This window comes from Mauremys mutica, chromosome 5 (genome assembly GCF_020497125.1).
Source record: "Mauremys mutica isolate MM-2020 ecotype Southern chromosome 5, ASM2049712v1, whole genome shotgun sequence".
NCBI lineage: Eukaryota > Metazoa > Chordata > Testudines > Geoemydidae > Mauremys > Mauremys mutica.
This window is the reverse complement of record NC_059076.1, coordinates 317,415-324,184: the sequence shown is the minus strand read 5'-3', so window position 1 is coordinate 324,184 and position 6,770 is coordinate 317,415.

The window sequence follows — 6,770 nt, the reverse complement described above, 5'->3', positions numbered from 1 at the left end:
GGCTGTGCTAACTTCACCATGGTCCGTTGGGCTGGCGGTGGTGCCCATTGGTGTGTGATCGGATCTGAGGGTTTGCTGCTGCTGTTGCCACTCTGCACCCCAAGAGGTGGATTTTGGGGTCCTGCAGTTTTCCACCTATCTCCTCCTCTACTGCAGCTGTTGGACCAGCAGGCTGGGGGGTGAGCCAAGCATGAAAGCAGTACTGTGTTGCCATTTAGATTGTCATTTAACAAATTTGTTTGCCAAAAATGCTTGCTAACAATCCTGAATTCAATTTCAATAATTTTTTTTAAATCAGTATCTTAGCCAAAAACAGAAAATTAAGTTGTTGACAATTATTTGTGACAAGTTTGGTATGGGGAAGGGTATGGGCCAGTTTTCATCAGAGAAACAAAAAATGTTGATTGACTTTCCTATAGCCCTGTTACTGCTAAATAGAGCCCTCCAACAACTGTAATATGCTCATCTCCTTACTAATGTATAGAGCAGGGGTCGGCAACCTACGGCACATGTGCCAAAGGTGGCACGCGAGCTGATTTTCGATGGCATGCGGCGGTGGGCTGCTCTGGGGTCCGGCTGCTGCCCCATTGCCACCCGGGGTCCTGGCCACCGGCCCCACTCAGCACCCACTGCTGGCCTGGGGACCCCCAAGGAACCCCAGGCTGGCAGCGGGCTGAGCAGGCCGGTGGCTGATACCCTGGCTGAGCCACTCAACCCGCTGTCGGCCTGGGGTTCCATTCACTCAGCTGGTAGGTGGGCTGAGCAGGACTAAATTCAACGAAATAGGAAAACAAGAAAAGCCATTCGTGGAAATCAACGAATGGCTACGCAGATGGTGTCGGAGAGAAGGGTTTGGATTCTTTGACAATGGGATGGTCTTCCAAGAAGAAGGATTGCTAGGCAGAGATGGGCTCCACCTCACGAAGAGAGGGAAGAGCATCTTTGCAAGCAGGCTGGCTAACCTAGTGAGGAGGGCTTTAAACTAGGTTCACCGGGGGAAGGAGACCAAAGCCCCGAGGTAAGTGGGGAAGTGGGATACCGGGAGGAAGCGCAAGCAGGAGACTGCAAGAGGGGAGGACTCCTGTCTCAGACTGAGAAAGCGGGACAATCAGCGAGTTATCTTAAGTGCCTATACACAAATGCAAGAAGCCTGGGGAACAAGCAGGAAGAACTAGAAGTCCTGGCACAGTCAGGGAATTATGATGTAATTGGAATAACAGAGACTTGGGGGGATAACTCACATGATTGGAGTACTGTCATGGATGGAGATAAACTCTTCAGGAAGGACAGGCAGGGCAGAAAAGGTGGGGGAGTTGCGTTGTACGTAAGAGAGCAGTATGACTGCTCAGAGCTCCAGTATGAAACTGCAGAAAAACCTGAGTGTCTCTGGATTAAATTTAGAAGTATGAACAACAAGGGTAGTGTCGTGGTGGGAGTCTGCTACAGACCACCGGACCAGGGGGATGAGGTGGACGAGGCTTTCTTCCAGCAACTAACAGAAGTTGCTGGATCACAGGCCCTGGTTCTCATGGGTGACTTTAATCACCCCGATATCTGCTGGGAGAGCAATACAGCAGTGCACAGACAATCTAGGAAGTTTCTGGAAAGTGTAGGGGACAATTTCCTGGTGCAAGTGCTGGAGGAACCAACTAGGGGAAAAGCTCTTCTTGACCTGCTGCTCACAAACAGGAAAGAAATAGTAGAGGAAGCAATAGTGGATGGGAACCTGGGAGGCAGTGACCATGAGATGGTCGAGTTCAGGATCCTGACACAAGGAAAAAGGGAAAGCAGTAGAACAGAGACCCTGGACTTCAGAAAAGCAGATTTCGACTCCCTCAGGGAACTGATGGGCAAGGTCCCCTGGGAGAATAACATGACGGGGAAAGGAGTCGAGGAAAGCTGGCTGTATTTCAAAGAAACCTTATTGAGGTTGCAGGAACAAACCATCCCCATGTGTAGGAAGAAAAGTAAATATGGCAGGCGACCAGCTTGGCTTAACAGTGAAATCCTTGCTCGTCTTAAACACAAAAGAACAGCTTACAAGAAGTGGAAGATTGGACAAATAACCAGGGAGGAGTATAAAAGTATTGCTCAGGCATGCAGGTGTGAAATTAGGAAGGCCAAATCACACTTGGAGTTGCAGCTAGCCGGAGATGTTAGGAGTAACAAGAAGGGTTTCTTTAGGTATGTTAGCAACAGGAAGAAAGTCAAGGAAAGTGTGGGCCCCTTGCTGAATGAGGGAGGGAACCTAGTGACAGAGGATGTGGAGAAAGCTAGTGTACTCAATGCTTTTTTTGCCTCTGTCTTCACAGACAAGGTCAGCTCCCAGACAGCTGCACTCTGCAGCACGGTATGGGGAGGAGGTGACCAGCTCTCTGTGGAGAAAGAAGTAGTTCGGGGCTATTTAGGAAAGCTGGACGAGCACAAGTCCATGGGGCCGGATGCGCTGCATCCGAGGGTGCTAAAGGAGTTGCCGATGAGATTGCAGAGCCATTGGCCATTATCTTTGAAAAATCATGGCGATCGGGGGAGGTCCCGGATGACTGGAAAAAAGCTAATGTAGTGCCCATCTTTAAAAAAGGGAAGAAGGAAGATCCAGGGAACTACAGGCCAGTCAGTCTCACCTCAGTCCCTGGAAAAATCATGGAACAGGTCCTCAAGGAATCAATCCTGAACCACTTAAAGGAGGGGAAAGTGATCAGGAACAGTCAGCATGGATTCACCAAGGGCAAGTCATGCCTGACTAACCTAATTGCCTTCTATGACGAGATAACCGGCTCTGTGGATGAGGGGAAAGCAGTGGATGTGCTATTTCTGGACTTTAGCAAAGCTTTTGATACAGTCTCCCACAGTATTCTTGCCAGCAAGTTAAAGAAGTATGGGCTGGATGAATGGACGGTAAGGTGGATAGAAAACTGGCTAGATGGTCAGGCTCAACGGGTAGTGATCAATGGTTCCATGTCTAGTTGGCAGCCGGTATCAAGTGGAGTGCCCCAAGGGTCGGTGCTGGGGCCGGTTTTATTCAATATCTTCATTAACGATCTGGAGGATGGTGTGAACTGCACCCTTAGCAAGTTTGCAGATGACACTAAACTGGGAGGAGTGGTTGATACACTGGAGGGTAGGGATAGGATACAGAGGGACCTAGAGACATTAGAGGATTGGGCCAAAAGAAATATGATGTGGTTCAACAAGGACAAGTGCAGAGTCCTGCACTTAGGATGGAAGAATCCCATGCACTGCTACAGACTAGGGACCGAATGGCTGGGCAGCAGTTCTGCAGAAAAGGACCTAGGGGTTACGGTGGACGAAAAGCTGAATATGAGTCAACAGTGTGCCTTTGTTGCCAAGAAGGCTAATGGCATTTTGGGTTGTATAAGTAGGGGCATTTCCAGCAGATCGAGGGATGTGATCATTCCCCTCTATTCAGCACTGGTGAGGCCTCATTTGGAGTACTGTGTCCAGTTTTGGGCCCCACACTACAAGAAGGATGTGGATAAATTGGAGAGAGTCCAGCGGAGGGCAACAAAAATGATTAGGGGGCTGGAGCACATGACTTATGAGGAGAGGCTGAGGGAACTGGGATTGTTTAGTCTGCAGAAGAGAAGAATGAAGGGGGATTTGATAGCTGCTTTCAACTACCTGAAAGGGGGTTCCAAAGAGGATGGATCTAGACTGTTCTCAGTGGTAGAAGATGATAGAACAAGGAGTAATGGTCTCAAGTTGCAGAGGGGGAGGTTTAGGCTGGATATTAGGAAAAACTTTTTCACTAGTAGGGTGGTGAAGCACTGGAATGGGTTACCTAGGGAGGTAGTGGAATCTCCTTCCTTAGAGGTTTTTAAGGTCAGGCTTGACAAAGCCCTGGATGGGATGATTTAGTTGGGTTTGGTCCTGCTTTGAGCAGGGGGTTGGACTAGATCACCTCCTGAGGTCCCTTCCAACTCTGAGATTCTATGATTCTATGATTCTAAGAGCAACTAATGACAAAATGCAAGAACCTAGAGCAGTGGTCCCCAACCTTTTTCGTCTGGCGGTCACCAGACGAAGGACCATGGCAGTGAACGAGCATCCACTGAAATTTGGTGGCATTTCAGCGGCGACGCCTATGGATGACGCTGCTTATCGGCAGTAAGCAGTGTCATCCAGAGGCGTCGCTGCTGAAATGCTGCCGAATTTCGGTGGCATTTTGGTGGATGCTCGTCCGCCGGCCAGTACGCAGGTGCACTGAGAGGCCCCTGTGGGTGCCATGGCACCCTTGGGCTCCGCGTTGGGGACCCCGACCTAGAGAGCCTCCTGAAGCACGGCAATTGTTTTGATTTAAATGGACTTGAACTGTATAAAGAATTGAGGACACTGTCATCAATGTTGCCACATGGAAAATCAATGATGGACATTGTACAGTTTACTCATACCAGCAAACTTGTTGACATATACCCTAATGTGTACATTGCCACTCGTATTCTACTGACAATTTCCTGTAACAGGAGCATCAGGAGAACGGGGTTTCTCAAAACTAAAGCTCATTAAAAACTATCTCCGCTCTACAAGGAGTCAGGAACACTTGACTGGTCTTGCTATTCTTGCAATCAAACAAGACATCACTTTGTCTTTGTCAAAGATGACATTATTACTGGTTTTGCAGCCCAAAAAGCCAGAAAGATGCTTTTAATTAAAAACAAATCCTTGTTTCAATACCTCTGCATATAAATTTCCAATAAAATGTTGACAAATTAAAAAAATTATATTTGCATCATTCTGTCAAATCAGAACTTTTTCTATAGTGCTACTTCTTTAGTGCTAGTCCATCAGCATTACAATGTGCTTAACTGAGGCCTGGTCTACACTTCGCGTTTAAACCGATGTTAGCAGCGTTAAACCGATTTAACGCCGCACCCGTCCACACTACGAGGCCCTTTATATCGATATAAAGGGCTCTTTAAACCGGTTTCTGTACTCCTCCCCAACGAGAGGAGTAGCGCTAATATCGGTATTACCATATCGGATTAGGGTTAGTGTGGCTGCAAATCGACGGTATTGGCCTCCGGGCGGTATCCCACAGTGCACCATTCTGGACAGCAATTTGAACTCGGATGCACTGGCCAGGTACACAGGAAAAGCCCCGCGAACTTTTGAAATTCATTTCCTGCTTGCCCAGCGTGGAGAGCTCATCAGCACAGGTGACCACGCAGAGCTCATCAGGTAACAATGCAGTCTCCTGAGAATCGAAAAAGAGCTCCAGCATGGACTGCACGGGAGGTACTGGATCTGATCGCTGTATGGGGAGAGGATTCAGTGCTAACAGAAGTTCCAAAAGACTAAATGAAAAAGTATTTGAAAGAATTTCCAAGGCTATGATGGAAAAAGGCCACAGCAGGGACTCAGTGCAGTGCAGAGTGAAAGTTAAGGAGCTCAGACAAGCCTACCAGAAAACCAAAGAAGCAAACGGAAGGTCCGGTGCAGGGCCAAAAACATGCTGCTTCTACGCTGAGCTGCATGCAATTTTAGGGGGCTGCGCCACAACTACCCCACCCCTGTCCGTGGATTCCGAGGTGGGGGTGGTAATCTCAGCCATGGCTGAGGATTCTGCGGACAGGGAAGATGAGGAGGAGGAAGAGGAGGACGAGCTTGCAGAGAGCACACAGCACTCCGTTAGCCCCAACAGCCAGGATCTTTTTCTGACCCAGACGGAATTACCCTCCCAGCCCTCCCAAGCCACTATCCCACACAATGAAGCCATGGAAGGGACCTCTGGTGAGTGTACCTTTGTAAATATAAAACATGGGTTAAAAGCAAGCGTTTTTTAATGACTGATTTGCCCTGAGGGCTTGGGATGCATTCACAGCCAGTAAAGTTACTTAGAAAAGTTTGTTAACATGTCTGGGGATTGAGCGGAAATCCTCCAGGGACATCTCCATGAAGCACTCCTGGAGGTACTCCAAAAGCCTTTGCAGAAGGTTTCTGGGCAAGGCAGCCTTGTTCCGTCCACCATGGTAGGACACTTTACCACGCCATGCATGTAGCAAGTAATCGGGTATCATTGCATGGCAAAGCATAGCTGCGTATGGTCCTGGTGACTGCTGGCATTCAAGAAACATCCGTTCTTTATCTCGCTGTGTTATCCTCAGCAGAGTGATATCGTTCAGGGTAACCTGGTTGAAAATCAGGAATTTAATTAAGGGGACAGAGATGCCCATTTTCCTACTGGGTTCGTGGCCTGCTGCTTAAAAAAAATCCTTCCTTGCACATAGCCAAGCGGGGGGAGGGGAGGAGTGAAATAGCGATGAGCTTTTTCGCGTTTGGCTAGCAGGGATCTTCCCAGCTACCAGCCATGCGGTGGGGTGATGGGGGGTGATTAGCAGTGAGTTTTCATGATACCAGCCATGCGGTTGGGGGAGGGGTAAAGCACTGCAGAAGCCGAAAGACAGTGGCTTACCATGGCCGCATGCAAGCTGAATTCTGATGCCCGGACCTGGGTCTGTGAGATCTGTAACACCAGAGCCGCAGGCACTCAATATTAAGATGCAAAATGCGACCTTGTAGTGAAAGCACATGTGCTATGTAAGGTGAATAGTGCTGTTCACTGTGAAAGAGTATAACCATTGTTCTGTAAAATGTATCTTTTTAAATACTTCTCTCCCTTTTTTTTCTCCCTCATGCAGCTGCAAATTTTCCAAGCATCCCTATTCCATCCTGAAGGCTAGCTCAGATAAGGTGGCGGGAAAAAAAAGACGCGAGAAGAAATGTTTTCCGAAATCATGGAAGTGACCCAC